A 23,740-nucleotide genomic window follows, 5' to 3' on the forward strand; every position below is an offset into this window, starting at 1 on the left:
CCAGGTACAGATGATAGGTAAACTCAGGCTTGCTGGGTGAAGGTGGTGCAAGACTGGAAAGGTCTTACAGAGACAGGGTTGTTCAAGCAGGATTTGGAGGTGGAATGGGTGTTTGGCAGGTAGAGTATAAGGGTGTTCCAGGCAGAGGGAAGAGAATATGCCAAGGCTTAGCAGTGTGGAACAGCATGATGCTGGAAACATTTTTTGTCTTTCATGTATTAAATAATGTATTCTTATTCAGAATGATTTCATCCAAGAGAAGTGCCTCAAAACTCCCACAGCAGGAGAACCAGCTGGCTGTGCATGACCCTATACCCATGATGGAGTGGGTAGGGGTGCCTCAAGGAGGAGGAGGATGTAGGTAACCAGCAGGGCCCAAGGTCTGAGGACCCAAGTCAAGACTGAGCCAGGGCTGCTTTATAACTTATTATGTTAAAATGTGCATGTATTTCCTGCATAGGAGTATAAGGTACATTTGGAGCATTGTGTAAGAAGCAGGCCCTATTCACCAATATTCTTTGCCCTCAAACATTAATCAGTCTTATGGCAAACATTGGTCTTTCACACTGGGGTAACACTTCAAAGAGAGAAGTCTTGTCTCATGAGGAGAAAGCACCTTTATTCAAAGGGATGAGGAAAGTACACTTATTAACTCTGATGGATCCAACAACCTAGCAGAAATGGCTTTGCCTCTTAGCTGGGAGATTTGGGGAAAATTGGTTTCCTGATGTTAACTCTCTGAGTTATACTAGAATCTTTCTTTCTTTCTTTCTTTCTTTCTTTCTTTCTTTCTTTCTTTCTTTCTTTCTTTCTTTTCTTTTCTTTTCTTTTCTTTTTCTTTTCTTTTCTTTTTTTTAAAACCTGGTTTAGAAAGAGATTGAATGCTGCAAAGAAATATTTGCAACGTGCCTCTCCCTTAGTTTATTTTTCTGCGGCTGATTCTAACAACACAATCTCTTCCTGGGCTGTGAGACACCCAGTCTTTTGCCTGAGACTCTTAGGCCTTGTAGTCATGTTTTACGTACCCAGAAAAATGGCAACCTGCTTCCCATGTTATTTTGTGTAACTGACACTTGTAATGGTTTTCAGGAGACGGCCTCCCAATGTTTATGTATGTTATGATTTATTAATTTCTTTGCTGTGACTTCTCTTTTCATTGTTTGGATTGTTGCCTAATGAACAAAATATATTACAGTATTATTAAAGGAAATTGTAGTAAAAGAATGATTTTTGCCACTCTGATTTTGTTAATATTTTTATTCAATTAGCAGATATCTGATGGATACCAGTTGCTCTTGTCAAGGGCCTTCCACATAAGTTATTCTTTTCTTTCTTTCCTTTTTTTTTCCTTTTTTCTTTATTTGTACATGGCCTATTCTTGTGGCCAGCTGGCTTGGCCGTAGTGAATCTCTGAAATGCTCAGTCCTCCCTCCCTTCCTGTTTTGTCACCTTGCTCCCCTCCTTTCCAGTTGCCTCCCCAGCTGCTCATGGGCAGTCTTCCTAACTGGCTCTCTTCCATATCCCTTGCTTAACACTGGAGGTCCCTAGGGCTTGCGCCTGGCCAGCTCTCTCCAATTAGACTCACACACGTGGCAACTCACCTAGCTCATGGCATTGAATACCAGTTACATGCTAACAAATTTCAGTTCTCTCCCGTGAACTCCCAGACTCACTTGTGACACCGGCACTATTCAACACCTGCACTTGATAGGTCTATCAGGGATCTCAAAGTGAACAAGCCCCAGAGGGAGCTCTGGACCTTCCTCCCTAAATCTACTCCTCCCACCATCTTCCCTATCTCCTGAATAGCAAGCCCAACCTTCTAGTTGTTCTGGCTGAACAAACATGGAGTCTAGTTAGACACTTTAGTCTCTCTTATACCCAACATCCTATCCATCAGGAAGTCCTGTGACTCAATCTAAAGAATATATTTCAAATCTGACCACTTCCCATCAACTCTGCCTCTAGGTTTGGGCTGTTCTTATATCTCTCACCTGGATTAATTATAACAGCCTCTTGGGCTCCCTCTTTCTACCTTGGCTCTTCTTTTTTTTTTCTTAAGATTTTATTTATTTATTCATGATAGACACAGAGAGAGAGAGAGAGGCAGAGACACAGGCAGAGGGAGAAGCAGGCTCCATGCAGGGAGCCCGACGTGGGACTTGATCCCGGGTCTCCAGGATCACGCCCTGGGCCAAAGGCAGGTGCTAAACCACTGCACCATCCAGGGATCCCTACCCTGGCTCTTCTATATCCAATCTCAGCAGAGCAGCTAAAGGGAGCCTATTAAAACACAAGCCAAACCATGTCACTTTTCTGCTTAGAGCCCTCGGGGGGCTCCCATGTCACCCAGAATGAAAGCTCCACTTCTTACGATGGTGCATATTAGGGCACAGCGAATCTGCATCTTATTACCTCTCTGACTTTGCCTCTCAGGATGCCTGTCCCCAGCTCTATCCAGTGTCCTTGAAAACCCAGCAGTGCTTCTGCCTCAGGGCCTTTGCCCCTGCTGCTCTATCCAGATGGAGCATTCTCCCCAGAATCTCCTTGGCTTGCCCCTCCACTTCTTCTGGTCTTCCTCAGTTCTTCTCTTAGAGTCTACTCTGACCACTCAATTTCCCAGTACTTCCTATCTACTTTCCCACCTTTTTTTTTTTTTAACTCTATAGTACTTATCCCTGTCTATTACGCTATAAAATAATCCTTGGAGCACCTGGGTACTTCAGTCGGTTAAGTATCCAATTCTTGGCTTAGATCATGATCTCAGGGTCCTAGGATCGAGCCCTGCATTGGGCTTAGTGGGGCATCTGCTTGAGATTCTTTTCACTTCTCTCTCTCCCTTCTCCCTCACTCCTCCCTGCACTCAGACAAACCTTCTCTCTCTCTCTGTCTCTCTCTCTCTCTCATAAATAAATAAATAAATAAATAAATAAATATCTTTAAAATAATTTCCTAATTTATTTTGTTTATTCTTTTTTCCCCAAAACAATGTTAGCTTCATGAAGGCAGGGATTTTCATCTATTTTACTCACTAATATATCCCTAATATCTAGAAAAGTGCCTGGACATAGTTGGCAATCAACATTTATTGGTAGTTATTGAATTAATGAAGGATGCCTTTTAAACCTACCTTTTAATTTAATAATGTGCTAGTATCTTCCAACATCTATATAAACATAAATAGGGGGATTTATTTTATATTTATATACAATCACATAGTGTTATATCATATGGACATTTCACCATTTATGCATCATATTGTTGGGCAATTTAGACTGTATATAACTTTTCACTGTTATGGTAAATATAGTGAACGTTCTTAATAATAGAAATAACTAGTATTACTTGAGTACTTACTATGTGCCACTTCTAAGACTTTTATTGCCTTACAGTTGTCACTGTTAAGGTATTTGGTGTCAGTATGTTTTCTATTATGTCTTATTAGTGCATTTTACCTTTTACAGTTATAAAAAAAATCTTTGTTTAATGCCTTTGGTCTTGAATGCTACTTTTTCTTACATTGGTATTGTTAATGCTGGGGTGTCTGGTGTTTCTTTTTTTTTTTTTTTTTTTTTTTTTTTTAATGATAGTCACACAAAGAGAGAGAGAGAGAGAGAGAGGCAGAGACACAGGCAGAGGGAGAAGCAGGCTCCATGCACCGGGAGCCTGATGTGGGATTCGATCCCGGGTCTCCAGGATCGCGCCCTGGGCCAAAGGCAGGCGCCAAACCGCTGCGCCACCCAGGGATCCCATGTCTGGTGTTTCTACCTAAAGAGGTTTGTTATTTGCAGCCTCTCTTGATAATTTGGTTTTAAATATGTCTCATATCAAAAGCATAATAGTTGGATTTTGGTTTTGAATGGAGTGGCTATCTCTACTCAACTGAAAAGCTGTTATTGGTTTAGGAGGGATTTTGCTCATTTAAATACCTCTAGGATTTTTTCTTCTGAAAGTAACAGATGTTGATTGTAAAAAACCCAAAAGTTACAGTCTAAGTATAGAACTTGAAATTTTCTCCTCATTCCATCTCTATAACTATCATTCCAGAAATATTTTGTTATATGTGTATGTGTATATATATATATATATATATGTGTGTGTGTGTGTGTGTGTGTGTGTGTGTGTGTGTGTAGCCAGGATCACTCCCATGCATATATCTGCACAAGTGTAAGGTGCACAAATAAAATTTTAATGAGATTATACATACTGCCTACCGTATTGTTTAATGAAAAGCTCCTTTATTCTTTCTGCATTCTACATTGTATTTCAGCATATTCATGTACCTTAGTATTTTAACCAATGTCTTATACCTAATCAGTTAAATTGTTGATATTTTTAAATTATTTGGAACAATGGTGAAATCACCATCTGCTAATATTTCTGCAGTAGGGAATGGCAAGGAAGTCAGTGGGGCAGGTGAAGGGTGGCCCCATAAGAACAGCCATCCTGCTCTTTTGACTTTCTCCCTCCTCACTGAGCTTGTAACTTATGGTTAGGGTTTGGGTAGCAGAAACACAAATGAGGGGACTCCTGGGTGGCTCAGTGGTTGAGCATCTTCCTTCTGTTCAGGTCGTGATCCCGGGTCTGGAGATTGAGTCCTGCATCAGACTCCCTGAGAGGAGCCTGCTTCTCCCTCTGCCTGTGTCTCTGTCTCTTTCTGTGTGTCTCTCGTGAATAAATAAATAAATAAAATATTTTTTTAAATAAAACAAAAAAGAAACACAAATGGGAATTCTGCCCAGGGAATAATCCTTTTTGAGAAAATGTGAAAATCAGTTTGAGTTTACATTTGTGAAAATGATTTCTTGGAGTTGGTCTGAGAGTTCTGATAGGTGATCACCTTTTGGTTTTCAGATAGGTGCCTCTCTTTTTGCCTCAAATATTGGCAACGGCCACTTTATGGGCCTGGCTGGAATAGGAGCAATGTCAGGGATTGCAGTTGCGGCCTTTGAGTAGAACGTAAGTAATACCTCATACAGCCACCAACCTCCCTCTCTACCCATTGTCCCAATAAAACTCACACACATAAAAACAGTGGTTGAGCATCTGCCTTTGGCTCAGTTTGTAATCCTGGGATCAAGTCCTGCATCTGGCTCCCCATGGGAGCTTCTTCCTCTGTCTATGTTTCTGCCTCTCTCTTTGTGTCTCTGGTGAAAAAATAAATAAACCCTTAAAAAACAAAACAAAACAAACAAACAAAAAAAAACCTGCTTCCAGGGCAGCCCCGGTGGCGCAGCGGTTTAGCGCCGCCTGCAGCCCGGGGTTTGATCCTGGGGACCCTGCATCGAGTCCCACGTCGGGCTCCCTGCATGGAGCCTGCTTCTCCCTCTGCCTGTGCCTCTGTCTGTCTCTCTCTCTCTGTGTCTCTATGGATAAATAAATAAATAAAATCTTTTAAAAAAAAACTGCTTCCAACCTCCAGTCAATACTGAAGACTTCTGAAGAAGTCATGGAAGAAAGGAAGCAAGTCTTTGATTTCTCAAAAAGATGGTGTCAGTTTTCATTGTTCTTAGTTATTGAAGTTAATGAAGAAACAGAGAATGTTTACATTTTAAGGGCCATACAAATGCAGTGAACAAAGAACTCTTAGGAGACTAATCAGGTAGGGAAAAGAGAAAAGATCATGTTAACATTTAAATATACGTTCACATAGACATTTGTGCTTAGGTATACATACAGATATATATAATTATATGTGTGTTCGTGTAGACACAGATATATATATACATATATGTGTCTATATGTACACGTATGCGTGTGTGTATATATATATATGTATATATGTATATATTTGCAGTATGTATTGAAAATGGGATCAACTGAGCTCTTCAAGATATTTAACTAATTATAACAAAACTCCGAATTGACCTCCTAAGAATACCAGGTTTCAACTATAAAACTTATGAAATGGATTATTTATTTAATCTGTGGGATATATTTACTATAGGACATGGAATTTGTTCACTATGTAAGTTCATTATAAGTGAATTTATAAGTATTGGGCTTATTAATTTATCTCCATATAAATCAGCTGACTTTTCTGGATAAATCAGAAAGCTCCCTACTTTCTGAGTCTTGTCTTTCTACAAAAATAAAGGATACTTCTAACAGAGTCAACTTCAAACCTACAAGATGCCCTGATTTTTGCCACAACATACCTCTCATAATTTACTAGCATTGGCTTTATATATTCAGCTTGCCTTACCCCTTCTTTGTAGGAAAGCCAGAGCCAAATTTATTACTTAATTTCAATAACTTCCATGAAATTTTGGTAAAGCTTCTCCCTTATTTCTCTGAATGGTTTCTGACTTTTTAAAACTATCTTTTATATATAACCCACCTTTACTCCAATTTGGAAATAGGCAAACAAATTAAAAATAAATTCTCTGAAAACTGGCTCAGTTAACCCCTCAAAATTGAGAATGCACTCTTTCATAAGCAAAGATCCAATGCCTGTAAGTAGTTTGTTTCACTGAAAGGTGTGCACTTGGGCTGTTGTTTGTAAGGTTCCCCAGTATTGATCTATTTGTTAGTCTTAAAACAGATAGTCACTGAGATTGCATCTCATTTAAGAGCATGGCCTAGATGGGACCCTAATGTAATTCTTCTTGGATTCAGGTTCCATTTCTGCTCTGTGTTCTTGGCTGGATATTTTCTCCTATTTACATTAAGACTGGGGTGAGTGTCCATTATCAGGTAATCTCTATAATATTTTTTCTTACAAATATTGCATGTGTACATAAAAACATCCTGGAGGACAAGTTAAATTTCTCAATCTTTTGATCCTTGTACTGACTTCCCTAAATCCTGAGAAATGCCTGAAATGACATCATTCTATGTTAGGTACACAGATGCCAATAATTGCCCACTGTTTTACTCCAGGCCTAATTCAAGGGTCCACTTTTTATTTTATTTTTTTAATAAATTTATTTTTTATTGGTGTTCAATTTGTCAACATATAGAATAACACCCAGTGCTCATCCCGTCAAGTGCCCACCTCAGTGCCCATCACCCAGTCACCCCCACCCCCCACCCACCTCCCCTTCCACCACCCCTAGTTCATTTCCCAGAGTTAGGAGTCTTTCATGTTCTGTCTCCTTTTCTGATATTTCCCACTTATTTTTTTTCTCCATTCCAAGGTCCACTTTTTAAAGCTTTTATAGAAAATGTTTTAAAACTTTATCTAAAAATAAGACCCAAATAAATGAAAAGAACAAATATGTTAATGACTAGAGGACAATATCCTAAAAATGTTATTTCTTTCCAAATTGGTCTGGGCTTGGAATGAAATTCCAAACAAAACCCAAACAGGATTTTTTAGGAACTTGGCTGATTCTAAAATGTATGTAAGAGATAAGGGGACAAAGATGTGTCAGTGTCCAGCTGAGAGACACAGAGACCATCTAGGCTGCATATCTGTGAAGATATGTGGACTGACATCAACATGGTGGAATAAAAGCTTTCTACCATCTTCCCTCAAAGAACACCAATTTAGACAATCACCCATAGATAAGAGGGCTTTTGTGGAAGTCCAGAAGTCCACTGGAGAAGTTCTAGCACATTCTTGGAGAAAAAGAAAATCCAAAATTGGATGTATTGAAGAGGGTGAGAGGAACAATTTCAGTGTACCTATGTTACCCTTCCCCCAAGGTGGCATAGCTTACTGCCAAGAGAGATGTTCTCAGCCTGAGATTTCTCCCACAGGGGAAATTGAGAGCATAGGAGTAGATGCCCAGCTATCCAGTTGCACTGGAGTCAGCCAAGAAAACCCACTTCTTTCTCACTCCATCCAGAATATAGAGAGGTATGCTGTACATTGAGGGTGGGGGAGGAGGAGGATAGGGAATGGCTGAGAAAACAGTGACCAGGGCTCTCAGATGGCATCAGAAAGACACAGATCCTACTTTGCAAACTTATCAGGAAGCATGCTAGTGAGCCACTGGGGTCTCCTCACCTACAGATCCCCCCAGTTGGCCCAAGGGCACTTCAACATGTCACACACCTCACCCACATACACCTACATCTGTGGCTAGCTCCTTTTGTGCACCCCAGATGGTGTAAAGAGCAAGTCTTTTTTTTTCTGCAGAAAGTTAGTGAGCATTCACAGAAAACCAGACTGACTCTGTGGAATTGGGAGAAAGCATAAAACCTTGAGCATTCAGCAATGCCCTAGGAAAAGCTAGCAAAAGAGAGGCTGTCAGAACTTGGCCTGGCTTGCAGGATCAGGAAAAGATATATAATCTTAAAAATTCCCACCAAAAAGAGAACAGGAAGTGTGGAGCAGGTATATTCACAAAAATGTTCTGAGAAAACCTCAGAATTTCTGGCAAGGCTTACAGAAGGTATTTCTCTCCAAAAGCCAGTCAATAAAGATGAGGAGATGACTGCTTTCTCAAATACAAAGACAGTAATACAAAATTTGAGGAACATGAAAAATCAAGAAAACATGGCACCACCAGAGGAATACAGTTTTCTCATAACCAACTCCAAGGAATTGGAGATCTGAGATTTATTTGATAAATAATGCAAAATGGTTGAAGGAAGCTTAGTTAGCTACAAGAAAACACAGAAAGATGATTCAATAAAATAAGGAAAACAATACATGAAGAAATGAGAAATTTAACACAGAGATAGAAATCATGAAAATCAATTCCAGGATGGGAGAATACAATGACTGAAATGAAAAGTGTAATACAGAGCATAAATAGCAGACTGGAGCAAGCAAAGAATCTATGAAGTAGAAGACAGGTCATTGGAAATTATTTAATGAAAAGAGTTGTGAAAGCCTACAAGACTGTAAGATACCATTACGATGCAAAACCCACACATTATTGGGCTCCTAGAAGGAAAAGTGAGGGCAAAAGGAACAGAAATCTTATTTAAAGAAATAATGACTGAGAACTTCCACAATTGGTGTGGGAAGGGGGGGAAGATTTGAATATCCAAGGACATGAAGATCATAGCCCCCCCCCCAATTTCAATCCAAAACTATATTCTCCAAGACACATTATAATAAAATTGTCTAAACACGAAGAGAAAATTTTAAAATTAAAAATTAAAAAAGAGAAAAATCCTTACATACAAGGGAACCCCCATAATGCTATCTGCAGATTTCTTAGCAGAATCCTTGTAGGTCAGGAGAGAGTGGGATATGTTCAAAGTGATGAAAGAAAAAAAAAAACTACCAATCAAGTATACCTTATATGATAAAGTTGTCCTTCAGAAATGAAGGAGAGATAAAGACTTTCCCAAACAATAGATGAAGGAGTTTATCACCACTAAAGCTGTCTTACAAGAAATGCTGAAAGGAGTTCTTCAAGCTGAAATGGAAGGGTGCTAACTAGTAACATGAAAACATATGAAAATAAACAATGGCCTGATAAAGACAAGTATATAGTCAAATTCAGAGTAGTCTAATACTGTAAAATAGTGGTATGTTAGTCACTTAAATCCAGTTTTTTTTTATTTTTTTTAAATCCAGTTTAAAGGTTAAAAAACAAAAGTATTAAAAATAACTATAGCTACAATTATTTGCTAATAGATAAAAAATATAAAAAGAAGTAAATTATGACATCAAAAATGTAAAATGCTGGGCAAGGGAGTAAAAGGATACAGTTTTTGTATGTGATCAGAGCTATCACCTTAAAATAGACTGTTATATATATGAGAAGTTTTATGTAAACGCCATAGTAACCAAAAAGCAAAAAGTTACAGTAGATATACAAAAGATAAATGGGAAATGAAAGCATACTGCTAAGGAAAATCATCAATTCACAAAGGAAGACAGCAAGAGAGGAAGGAAAGTAACAAGAGAATCACAAAACTACCAGAAAACAATTAAGATGGCATTAGTAAGCCCTTATGTGTTAATAATTACTTTAAATATAAATGAATTAAATTATCCAACCAAAAGGCATAGAATGGCTAAATGGATTTTAAAATTAGCATGGTGACTGTCATTGACAATACTGTATTATATACTTAAAAGCTGCTAAGAGAGTAAATCTCGAAAGTTCTCAGTATTAAAAAAAGGTAATTACATGAGGTGATGGAGATATTAACTAACTTAACTGTGATAATCATTTCACAAGTATATTTGTATCAAATTGTGTTGGACACCCTAAAATTAGTGTTATATACCATTATAGATCCATAAAACTGGAAAAAAGAAATGAAATATATGTAAAAAAGCAAAATCATTAGAATAGCAAAGATACTCCTATCAAAGAAAAATAAGAAGGATTTGCCTTGCCAAATATCAAGACTTACTACAAAGCTATAGTAATCAAGACAGTATGATATGGACACAAGGATAAAAACATTGACAAGTGGAAGAGGAAAATAACCCAGAAACATTCATATATATGGACACTTGATTTACGACATCAGTAGTACTGCAGATCACTGAGGAAAGGAAGGTCAATTGATTATCATATGAAAAAAATCAAATTGGATGTCTGTTCTACACAAAAATAATTTTAGGTTGATTAAAGACTTAAATAGGAAAGGTAAAAGATTTTAAACTTCATAAGAAAGTATACGATATCTTTTATGTCCTTGAGATTGAGAAAGATTTTAAAGTAAGATAGAAAAAGCTCAAATCCCTGGCTGACCACCAATGTATACGTGCATGCATGAGAACCAAAAAAAAGGCAGAAACTACAGGGAACTCTGCTCTGTGGAGACAGAACTAGACCTGTTAGATCTGTGACTTTATAGTGCCTAGGACTGAGTACCTTCCACAGCCCACACAATGTAGGCAGTAGATAGCAGAAAGCTTACTCAGAAGAGAGAACATAGGGCTGACAAAATAACAGGAAATTTCTGTGGGAGCTCCAAAAACAAGGATACCAAAGAAAGGATTAACCTTCAAATCTGAGTATAAATTCTGCACAAAACCTTAACTGACTACCAGACCACTCAAGTGCAGGGAAAACCTCTAGACTGGGCTAAGCAGCAGCTAAAAGTGTAAAGAAAACAACCAGAGACATCAGCTGCTACATACTGAAGGGTGAGGGCAGAAGGTGGGGTGGCATGAAAGATGTTGCAGTTTGAGTCCAGGCAAGGCAATTGCCTACGAAAACAAGAAACAGCAATCCTCAGAACAAAACAGATTCTAGAATGCAGCATCATGGGATCAATGATGGCCAGTCTGCACAAGAATTATTAAACTTACAAAGAAATGGAAATATAAATGTGACCCACACTCCAAAAGGAAAAGTGATAAATAGAAACAGACTCTGACAAGGCCCAGATGTTTATTTAACAAACAAAAGACTTCAAACCTACAACTATGAATATATTCAAAGAAGTAAAAGAAAGTGTAATACTAATGAATAAGCAAAGAGGGTCTCTCAACAGAGAAACTGAAACTATAGAAAATATCCAAATGGAAATTCTGGAGTTGAAAAGCACAGTAGCTAAAATGAAAAATTCACAAGAGGAACTCAACAGCACAGACAAGATGGCAAACAAGAGAGTCAGTGAACATAAGTATAATAGGAGTTAACTAGGAGAACAAAAGGGAACAGAAGGGAAAATTTTTGAAGAAAAAGGAAGAAAACCTCAGAGACCTATGATACAATATCGAACAGTCCAACATGCATGTACTTAGTATCCCAGAAAGAAGAGAGAGAGGCAGAAAAAATTTTTTGAAGAATAACTGAAAATATCCCCAAGTTTCATGGAAAATGTTAATGTACCAATGTAAAAAGCTTAACAAATACCAATAAACACACAAACAGCTACACTTAAGTTTACATCATACTCAAACTGCTAAAAGCAAAGATAAGAAATTTTGAAAGACGTAAAAGAAAACACATTATATGCAGGGGAGGAATGATACAGTTAATGGATGACATTTCATCAGATACAATGGAGGCCAGAAAACATTTGAATGACATATTCAAATGCTGAAAGGAAGAAAAATCTATCAACCAAGAATTCCATATCCAGCAAAAGTACTCTTCAAAAATGTAGATGAAATGTATATAAATTTCAAATCATTTGTACACCTAAAACTAATATAAGGTTATATGTCAATGTTACCTTAATTTTTGATTGTTGCCAAAAAAAGGTGATGAAGGAGGGAAAGATTTTTCAACTAGGACACAAAAAACATAAATTATCCACAGAGGAAGAAATTGATAGGACTTCAAAATAAAACTTTTAACTTTAACTCTATGAAAGATATTTTTAAGAAAATGAAAAGGCAAGCTAGAGACTGGGTGGGGGGAATATTTAGAACATATTTACAATAAAAGACATATCCACAATGTATATTTTGTTTTAAAAAAAAACTCCCAAATTTCAGTAACAAGTTTGAACAGCTGTTTCACCAGAGAGAAGAGACAAGTGGCAAATAATCATGTGAAAAGATGTTCACTACAATTGATCATTGGGAAAATACTACACCAGATAAAATACCACTGAGAGCCATAAGAATGGCTAAGAGGAGAAGCACTGATACTAGGGAGAGCTGGAGAGGGGGTGGGGCAACTGGGACTCATGCGTTTCTCAAGGGAATGCAGAATGGCATAGCCATGTCAGAGAGGACAGGTTGGCAGTCTCTTCACAAATTAAACCTGACCACCCAGCCAGTATTTCCCTAGATCTAGATTTTTACCTAAGCCCCAGAGAAATGAGGACATACATCCACACAGAAATTTGTACATGAAGCTTCATAGCAGTCATGTTCCTACTAGCCAAATCTAGAAACACATCATCTCAATTGCGCTCCAAGAGTAGATAAACGGTACATGATGTGGTACCAAGCAGCACTAAAAAAGAGTCCTGGAACCATGTGTCTGAGTCTTAAGAAAATCAGGCCAGTGAAGGAAGCAGGCCATTAAAAAAAGTACATAGCATATGATTTTGTTTATTTAAAATTCTAGAAAAATCAAATCTGTGGGAACAGCTAATACTGGTTGTCTGAGACCAAGGAGGGAGTGGAGGCCTTGACCGTGAATCCTTAGGAGCTCTGTGGGGGGTGTTAGGAATGCTTAATATTTCGAGTATGGTGGTGATTACATATAACTATACATTTTTCCCAAGCTCATCAAACTTTACACTTAAAATAGGAGAATTTCACTGAATAGAGCTACCCCACAACCCAGCAATTACACTACTAGGTATTAAAGAATACAAATGTTGTGATCTGAAGGGGTACCTGTACCCCAATGTTTATAGCAGCAGTGTCCACAATAGCCAAACTATGGCAAGAGCCCAGACACCCATCAAAGATAAATGGATGAAGACGGTGTGAGGTATACATATATATATATATAGGATACATAGATGTAGATATATACACAACACACAGTGGAATATTACTCAGTCATCAAAAAGGATGAAATCCTACCATTTACATCAACATGGATGGAACTGGAGGATATTATGCTGAGTGAAATGAGTCAATCAGAGAAAGACAATTATGTGGTTTCACTCATACGTGGAATTTAAGGAGCAAACAGGACCATAGGAGAACCAAAGAATAAAATAAGATGAAATCAGAGAGAGAGAGAGAGAGAGAGAGAAACCATGAGAGACTCTTAACCATGGGAATCCAACTGAGGGTTGCTAGAGGGGAGATGGGTGGGGGGCATCAGGTAACTGGGTGATGGACTTTAGGGAGGGCATGTGATGTAATGAGCATGGGTGTTATATGCAACTGATGAATTACTGACCTCTGCCTTTGAAACTAATGATACACTATAAGTTAACTAATTGAATTTAAATAAAATAAGTTTTAAAAACTAAAAATTTTAAATATTTGTAGAGGCATTAAAAATGTGAAAGGTGGGATGCCTGGGTGGCTCAGTCAGCTAAGCATCTACCTTCAGCTCAGGTCATGCTCTGAGTTCTGGGATCAAGCTCCCTGCTCAGCAAGGAATCTGTCCTCTGCCTGCCATTCCCCTGCTTGTGCTCACACATGCTTTCTTTTTTTTTAATTTTTATTTATTTATGATAGTCACAGAGAGAGAGAGAGAGAGGCAGAGACATAGGCAGAGGGAGAAGCAGGCTCCATGCACCGGGAGCCCGATGTGGGATTCGATCCCGGGTCTCCAGGATTGCGCCCCGGGCCAAAGGCAGGCGCTAAACCACTGCGCCACCCAGGGATCCCTCACACATGCTTTCTCACCCTCTCTCAAATAAATAAATAAAATCTTATTTTAAAATGTGAAAGGCTTGTCATGCAGCCTAGCATCTGCAATGGTGAAGCCATAGCCCAGGAAAATTACCTTGGATTGTGATTATATTTTGGGATAAGATCTTTTAAAAAGTAATTAAGTTAAAAGGAGGTCATTAAGGTAGGCCTTCATCCAGTAGAAGCTTATAAGAAGAGAAAATTTGGACAGAGACATGTATAGAGGCAAAAGGATAGGAAGACACAAGGAGATGACAGCCTTCAGTAAGCCAAGGACAGTGGCCTGGAATGGATTTTTCCTTCACAGGTCCCAGAAGGAACCAAGCCTGCTGACACTTTGAACTTCCAGCCTCCAGAACTGTAACACGGTAGCATTTCTATTGCTTAAGCCCCTTGGTCTGTTGCACTCTGGGACAGCAGCCCTAGCAAACAAATTCAATTATTAGCAAGTGTAAAAGAGTTTAGAATGTCACTGAGAAAGAGCCATATGTGGCAGTATATGATTAAAGACCAAACAGAAAGTGAAAATATTAAAGCCACAGGTGTTTAGGAGAAGACACGTGGTCCCTGTGAAATTTGTAGATAAGCTTTCATAAAACAGATGGAATCTGACGTAGAACTTAAAATAGACACATGTGAGCAGCTGGACAAGAGTCCATGAGGATATTCAGGACAGAAGATGGGACAGTATACATTTAGCTCTTACTTGTTCACCTACCATGAGCCAGGATCCAGGAATCTAACTAACAGAGGCGCACTTCCTGTGGCAGGGTGCCCACAGCCTGAGACGATGGAAGTCAAAGTGAACAGGATTGTTGGGGACAGCCAACACGTGCACAAGAGCATGGGTACTGAAGACCAGATCGGAGAGCTGTCGAGTCAAGTTCTGTCTCTCCTGAGCACTTGTTATATTTATAGTATGTGATAAGGCATTTGATTTTGCTCTGCAATTATTTCATTAAGGTGATTTATCATCATTAGACCGGTTCAGTTAGCCACATTTCCTTCTACATTTAGGAAATTACACAGGAAGCTGGGTTCCAGGCTTCTTGAAGGCAGCACTATTGCTTCTCCTTTCTTATTTTCCCCATACTAACAAGTGCCACGAAATGCAAAGCCAGAGTGGGTGACCCTGCTGCACCTTATATACCTGGGCCGCTCCGGCCATCGGCTATGTCTCTGTGACAACCAGCATATTGTGCACAAGGCACATCCTTGCAGGTGTGCCTCTTCTGGCACTCTGTCTGGTGGTGATTTCTCTTATTGCTTGTGCAGGTGATGATGATGCCAGAATATTTGAGGAAGAGGTTTGGTGGCTTTCTGATCCAGCTCCTCCCTGCTATTCTATACTTATCCCTCTATATCTTCAATAAGATCTTGGTGAGTTGTGTAAAAGCCAGCCCAGAAAACAAAACAAAAGACAACAAAAATTCAGTAGGCGGGACAGTGCTAGATTGGTCTCAGCGGTTCACTCTGAGGCCCCATAAGTTACTTCTGGCCTCTGCTGTCTAAACGAGAGTAGAGAAAAAATAACTCAATAATACTTTCCAAAAAAAAAAAAAAAAAAGGGCGGAGGCATCTTATTTGTGTCCCAAGCCTAGGTTACAGGTCCCTCCTTTGTATTTCTAGAGAACCGTGGGCTTACCTGTGTCATGCCATTAGATGATGTCACTCCTCTGATTAAAATAGTCCAGGAGTTTTCTACTATCCTTAGAAGAAAACCTAAGCCCCTTATTATGATCTGTAAGGATGGCCTCCTCCCTTGTTCTCAGCAGGCTTTGACCACACTGCCTGCCTTATTGTTTCTCAAACCTAGCGAGCTCGTTCCCACTTGAAGCCCTTGACACTTGCCTTATGCTGTGTCTGGAATGTTCTTTCCAGAACATTATTTGCTTTTCAAATATCACCTCCTTGGAGAGGCCTTTGATGAGTATGCCCGTCAATCTCTCTTCTATTACTGGGTTTTAAATTTTTCTTTGTAATATTTGTTACCATGTGAGAGGAATTTATCGATTTCCTTGCTTATTATCTGTCTCCTCCACTTCAGAGCAGGCTTCTCAAGGCCCAAGGCCTTGCCTGGCTTATTCACTACATTACCCACTGTGCTGAGAAAATGACCAGCACTTAAGGCACTTCATAAATGGTTTTGGGTTTTGTTTTTGTTTTTAGTGACCAAATGAGTGTCACTTACCACACTGCATAGAAATTGCCTATTTAGTCTCTGTCACTAAATATAAGGTCCCTGAGGACAACAGCTGAGTCTTAGTAACTCTTGTGTCTTTTAAACTCTGTTGAGTATCTACTATGTTGTTGCTCAGTAAACATCTGGTGAATAAATGGATAGATGAATGTTGGGAGGATCTCTGCCATTATAACCCTGCTTTGGAGACCACAATAACAGAATAAGAGACCAGCTGGCTGAATGATGTGCACATGCTTTAAAGTCAGTACCACCTAAGCCAAGGATCAACAAATCTGGCCTGCAGGCCAGTCAGCCTAGTGTTCTCCTTTGTATTGTCCATGAACTAAGACTGGTTTTTTACAGTCTTTAATGGTTGTGAAAAATAGAGACAGTATGTGGCCTGCAAAGCCTACAGTATTTACCATCTGGTCTTTTAAAGAAAAAGCTTGCCAGCCCCTGATGTGCTATCCCCTTTACCTTTTCCCAATGGCAGAACTGTAGAAATGGCTCTCTCTGAGCACATCCCTGCTCCAAGTTTCCAGGGAGAAAGAGGCCAAGTTTTTATGAACTGAATTAATTGGATTAACCCAAACCCTGAAGGTGCTAATCTTGCTGAACTCATGGGGCACAAACCTTTTTGCCCAACAGAACTTGGGTAGACCTCAGTCCATGTCTATTAGTGATAGAGTGGATGTGCTAACTATAGACCACTTCCTGCAGATGGCTTTAGGGTCTTTACGATGTTGCTGTTGAATGAGCTGGAAATGCAAATGCAGCCTGTCACCTTTTACTCATTTCAGGTAGAGATCTGTACTGATACAGATAAATGGATGAAATGGTGCCATGTTCATGAGACTGGTTTTGGGTTTAGATGTCTACCTGGACACCATAGTCTTGCTGACAATTACTGGCATTTATACCATCACAGGTGAGGTTACTGTAATCACACATATATTTATATTGGCACAAAAGTTCTTCTCATAGTGGAGTGCTAGTAGACATTTAGGCAGGAGTCTCCAGATTTTGCATTTTCCCTAAGTCTATAGATCACATTACTAGGCCCAAAGGGGTGGAACAGTGAAAATAATTGTGGCAGGGTGCCTAAGTGGTGTCCTACCTCTAGAAATCAGGTCAGGCCAGTGGAAGGCTTTCTAAGGACACTGGCGAGGATGGCAGTGATCATGTTTGGGGTGGGCCAAGGCCTGACACTGCATACTGCTAGCTAATAGCATAGAAACAGAAAAGGAATGAGGAAGAGGCAGCAGCTTCAGGCATCTTGGTCACCTGGTAACCTGGGCAAGCCATCAGATGGGATCTTCTATGTAAGCGGTCCTGTCCAAGAGGCTCTGCCTAGATTTTGAGAGTAGGGGCTCTCGTCACTTGTTTTTTCTAGTCACAGTGCAAATCTTGGACACTGTTGAGTGTCCCTGGCAGTTCATCACTGTCTGAATGGGGAGAAACAGAGTGGGGAGTGGAATGCACTCAGTCAGTGACTGTCAATGCACCAGGGAGTGGGAGCGGAGGTTTCTCCCCAGGGGACATTTGGTAATGTCTGGAGACATTTTTATTTGTCACAACTGGGCTAACTACTTGCATGGAGCAGAAAACAGCCAGAGATGCTGCTAACCATTGCTTCCAAACTGAGATTTTGTGATTAAAGATGTACTTTTTTGTTTAGGAAAACTACCAGCTTTTCTTTCATCAAAAAAATGGGAAGTAAAGGGAAATTGGGATACAGAAGGGCAAGATAAGAATCCAGCAAAAGATCATGAGGTATATTAAAGAGAGAAAACAGTATGTACAAAGACTAAACATTGTATTGTAAGACCTACTGACTTACAGGTACAAAAGGTGTGAATGGAGCAATCTGGGAGGAAGCAAGCATGTAGAATAAGGATACAGAAGTGACTTTCAACAGTCTCAAATGTGGTTTTTGTTTCTCTTTCTCCTCTCTATTCAGGTGGTTTTGCAGCTGTGGTTTACACTGATATCTTACATGCTATTGTTATGGTTCTGGGATCAATCTTGGTAATGGGCTTTGGTAAGTCAATCTTGGCAGACTGGACACCATGAATGGAATCTTTGAGTCTGATTGTTGCCTAGGACCACTTCAGGACCTTCATCTCACCAATGAAAAGACTGAGGCCCTCAGAACCCAAGAGCATTGTCTCAGATCATCTGAAAAGTTGAGGGCAGGCAGAGGGGGAAATTCTGCTCACTTTGAAAGACAGAAGAGTCAAGAAATAGGAGTGGCAATGATAAACTCTAGTCCTTTGGGACAGTGTCAAGTGGCCTGCCACTCTCATCCCCATCTCTATGCCTCTGTCAGTGCTCTTCCTCTCTAGTTAGAAGCCCCTTTCCTTTTCATTCACACAGTTAAATCCACCCATCAAGGTCAACAGAAGGCACTTCCACCCTCTGCCAAAAGTGTGGTTTTATATTTATTCCATCTACATGTCTTTTTTTCTGTGGACTCACATCACTACTACATATGACTTAATATTTTTGTGATACATACCCTGATTGTTCATTGATTGTATCACATAAATAACTCATACCTCCCAGCTCCAAAACTTCTCAAAAACTAAAACCATTGTATCCTGAGGCACATAATAGTTGCTTACTACTATTAAGTAGTAAGAATGAAAATGGTAGCTAATATGAATCAAGTATCATGTACTACCAGGTAGCCATTTATCCATATTTGCTTCATTTAATCACCATAGCCACCATGATGCATAACTGCAATGGTTATCTCCATTTTACAGAGGAGGAAACTGAGTTATTCAGTTAAATAACTTGCTCATGAGACACACCAAGAGCAGAACTCATAGCTGAGTCTCTAAACACCAAAGCCCAATATGTGAACTAACATATTACAACACCTGTAATGGCAAGTACACTTACTTAAAATGGAAGATTCCTTCCACTAGGATAATGACCTTAGTGATAATAACCTTAGTGAGGTTGGTGTTATGCACTGCTCCACGGGTCAGAGATTAGTCTTACATAAATCTAGAAGGAACAATTGTTGGCTTGGATATTGAAAATTTATTGAAATAATATGTGAATACAGTTGAAGGACTATGGCTCCATAGAGCATGTTGTTGAGCCCCACTGAATGAGAAATTATAGAATCAATCAGAGTCACGTAATCCTCAGTCTCACCATTTAGTAAGCATTAGTGTGCCATCAAGTGCACTCAGTGCTATATTACTGGAACACAAAATACATGTCAGGCATGAGTCAAGGAATTTTTTAATAAGCTGGGAACCAACGACTAATTTGAGTGACAAAACTCTATAAAACACACTAAGACATTATGTTTAATGTTTATTAGTATTAAATATCAACATTTTTTCAACCTGCCAAGTTCACCTCAATAGTTGCAAATGACATCCAATGAAACTTTTGCAGCAGGTGGAATATTCCATTTAATGTTAGCAACTCTACCTCTAAATGATTATATATTCTTTACTGTTAGACTGAATGTTTGTCTGCCCCCACCAAAAATTCACATGTTGAAATCCTAACCCCCAATTCTGATGTATCCGGAGGTGGGACCTTTGGGAAGTGATTAGGTCTTGAGGGCAGAGTGCTCATGGATGGCATTAGTACTCTTATAAAAGAGACTCCAGAGAACCCCTTCACTTTTCCCACCATTTGAGGACACAGTGAGAAGATGGCTACCTGTGAGCCAAGAAGGAGATCCTCACTAGACACCCACTCAAACAGCACTTGATCTCAGACTTCCTAGCCTCCAGAACTGTGGGAAGTAAGTATTTGTAGTTTATAAGTCACCCAATCTATGGTATTTTGTGATAGTAGCCCAAACAGACTGATATTTTCTGAGAAAAGTAATGAGATTTTTAAAATTGGAGCATTCATGCTCTTTTGGTAAGTAAACTATGTTAAAGTCATGGAATGATGGTTTTCTTTTCAAAATATACAAGAACTTGTACATCCAAATGAGTGTTGTTGTAACTAGTCACCATGAGACCCCCCCCCATGTATATACAATTGCAATTTTTTATTTTTGATTTTTAGGTAAACAAAACAAAAATGTATGCAGTAAAATACTCATTGCCCTCAGTTTCTCAGTTGAACTCCCCAAAGACAACCAGTATTAAGAGTTTCATGCATATCCTTCCAGAGATATTCTTCATATATACAATCATTTTTTAATCTATGAAATAGGTATATAGATAGAAACAAAACAAAATTTGTGGCCTGTTTTTCCACTTATGGTACTAAACCTTGGGCAAATTTCTATGTCTGTGAATAGAGATCTACTACGTCTTTTTGGTTGTGTACTTGTAATAAACTTTATTGAAAAGTGCACAAGTCAAAGTGTGTAGCTAGATGAACTATCACCAAGTGAACGCACTCTGGTAACAAGCATCCAGGTCAAGAAGATACCTTTTTGTTTCCTCACTTTCCAAACTTTATACCTTTTGTATATTTTTCTTGACTTAGTACACTGGCCAGGGCCACTGGTACAGTGTTGAATAGAAGTAGAGATAACAGGCATCCTTGTCTCATTCCCAGTTTAGCGGGGAAACTTTGGATATTTCACCATTAAATAAATTATTTGCTGTCAATTTTTTGTAGATACTCTTTGCCAGACTAACAAGTTCGCTTCTATTCCTAGTTTGCTATAATTGTTTATCATGAACAAGTTTTGAATTGTAGCAAGTATTTTTTCCACTTCTACTGAAAAAGGTATATTATTTTTCTCCTTCATCCTTTTAACACAGTGAATTATATTGACTTGGTTTTGAATGTTAACTCCATCTTGCATTCCTGGAATAAACCCAGCTTGTTGAGGAATACCCCAAATTTTTCTCCAAAGTAGGTGTATTAACTTATAGTCTCAGAAATATATGTGAGAATATGTGTCCCCTAAATTTTCAGCCAAAAATTGATGTTTTAAGACTTTCTAAAAATTTGCCAAATAGGTAAAAAATAAAGTATCTCATTCTTGTTTTAATTGGAAGTTTACAGACTGGTGAGGTGGAATATAATTTCATACACTTGGTGGCCATTTGTAGTTCCTCTTTTGTGAATGACCCATTCATATCCTCTACCATATTTTTTCTGAGTAGTTTCCTTTGCTTGTTGGTGTATAGGAGTTCTTTATACATGACACAAATCTCTTCTTTTAGTCTGACAAATTTTTAACTTGATTTCAGTCATATAAATTTTAGATCAAATTTATCAAGCATCCTTTCCTTTTTTTGTATCTTGTCTAAGAATGTGCTCCCTAACTCAAGTTCATAAAAATATTCTGGGATTTTTTTTTTCTGTTAACTTTGTACTTTTGTATTTTACCTTTTTTTAACCCACATGAAATTCATTTGTAGAAGTGCCATGAGGTGTCTTATTCATTTTATAATCAGACAGTATTCTTTCATTGACTAATTTTGACTTCAAATGATTCTGAATGCATTTCAAAAATCAAGTCTATATCAAAGGAACATGATTTACTATGCCAAAATAAAAGGGCTTAAGTTAAGTAACTGGAATTATGGGTGTTTTGTGCCTTTTAAAAAATATTTTTCTTTAGGGACACCTGGGTGGCTCGGGTGCCAGGCTCCACGGTCAGCAGGGAGTCTGCTTGAGATTCTTTCTCTTCCTCTGATCCTTCCCCACTCACGCTCTCTCTAAATAGGTAAATCTTTTAAAAACTACTTTTTATTTAATGTTAAGATTGTATAACACTTAGGATATTGAGAGATAAATGCCATAGACTATGAGGAAATTTTCAAGTATGACGTTTTATAAATATTTTATTGGCATTGCAGGAAAGTGAATATTAACTTTTATTTTAATCAAGATTATTTAGAGAGCTTGTGATAGCACTTTAGTTCAAAGCCAATATAAGACACTTGACAGGATGAGCACTGGGTGTTATTCTGTATGTTGGTAAATTGAACACCAATAAAAAATTAATTTATTAAAAAAACATTAAAAATTATAAAAAATTAAAAAATAAAAAAACAATATAAGCAAATAAGTACCTTCCTGGCTCATGTAAGTAAAAATTCCAGGGGCACACTACTTTCTGGTGATGATTAGATCCAGGTTCTGAATGAACCAGGTAGATAAGAGAGCTTAAAATTGTCATACTAGCTTAGAACCTGAAAGAAAGGAAGCTGGATTCTTTGGTTTCTCTAAGCACTAGACTCCTGGAACAGATTCCAATTAGCCCGTATCCATTCTTGACACACCAGTTGTTGCCCATGGGTCAGAGAGCATTGGCCAGGCCTAGGGCACACACCAGATTGGACTGGTGGACAGTTTGACGAGGCCCACCTAAGCCACACAGTATGGCATTCAAGTAGGAAGAGGGACTCTGCTTCTAGAAGTGAGAGGAGGGGTGTGGACACACAACCACCAACGTCCACTATACTTTTGTTTCTATTCAGAAGACATGATGTCTTTTCTTTTTGTTGTCGTTGTTTGTTTTTGTTTTGTTTTGGTTTTGTTTGTTTTGATAGAAAGGATCAAATCTTTATTTTATTCTTTTAAAGATTTTATTTTCTTTATTTTTTTAAATTTAAAAATATGGAATGTTTCATGAATTTTCATGTCATCCTTGTGCAGAGACCATGCTAATCTTCTCTGTATCATTCCAATTTTAGTATATGTACTGCCAAAGCAAGCACAAGATGATGTCTTTTCTTAGGCACATATAGTCTTGACTATTGTTTAGTCCATTGTGCTTTTTATACTAGGTACAGACAATGAAACTGGGCCTCACTTCATAATCTTGGGTCTTCAAACATGTATTACTGTGTAGTTTAAGGTACTGATAAATTTTATGATGTTTTAAGCCTTTCAGGAAGTGGGAGGATACCAGGAGCTACTGTATAAATACCCAGGCAGTAAGCCAAACCTAATCCATGAAGGAAATTGGACTGCCAAGCCAGAATGTTTTTTGTCTCACCTGGATTTTTTCCATATCTTCTTTCCATATCCCATCACTGGAGACTTCCCATGGCCTGGAATGTCTTTGGCGTCCCTACCTTCTCCTTGTACTACTGGTGTACTGATCAGGTAACTAGACATGGTACAGTTGTAGCAACTGCATTGGAAGCTGGTGGTTCTCAGTACATTCCAGACTTTCCCAGTCTCTTTTTTTCTTTCTTTCTTTCTTTTTTTTAATAATAAATTTCTTTTTTATTGGTGTTCAATTTACCAACATACAGAATAACACCCAGTGCTCATCCCGTCAAGTGCCCCCCTCAGTGCCCATCACCCATTCACTCCCACCCTCCCCCCGCCCTCCTCCCCTTCCACCACCCCTAGTTCGTTTCCCAGAGTTAGGAGTCTTTATGTTCTGTCTCCCTTTCTGATATTTCCCACACATTTCTTCTCCCTTCCCTTATATTCCCTTTCACTATTATATT

The 23,740-nt window shown here is 38.7% G+C and overlaps 1 non-coding gene and 1 pseudogene across 1 annotated transcript; one reads left to right on the top strand and one right to left on the bottom strand.

The window, feature by feature from the left end:
* Positions 1 to 15,430: 15,430 nt before the first annotated feature.
* Positions 15,431 to 23,740, top strand: part of LOC140619033 (sodium/glucose cotransporter 1-like) — a 40,546-nt pseudogene continuing 32,236 nt past the window's right edge.
* On the bottom strand, positions 22,890 to 22,996 carry LOC140619854 (U6 spliceosomal RNA). Its single transcript, XR_012019659.1, has one exon. It is a non-coding gene; the product is annotated as a U6 spliceosomal RNA (small nuclear RNA).

This window comes from Canis lupus, chromosome 27 (assembly GCF_048164855.1).
Source record: "Canis lupus baileyi chromosome 27, mCanLup2.hap1, whole genome shotgun sequence".
Taxonomy (NCBI): domain Eukaryota; kingdom Metazoa; phylum Chordata; class Mammalia; order Carnivora; family Canidae; genus Canis; species Canis lupus.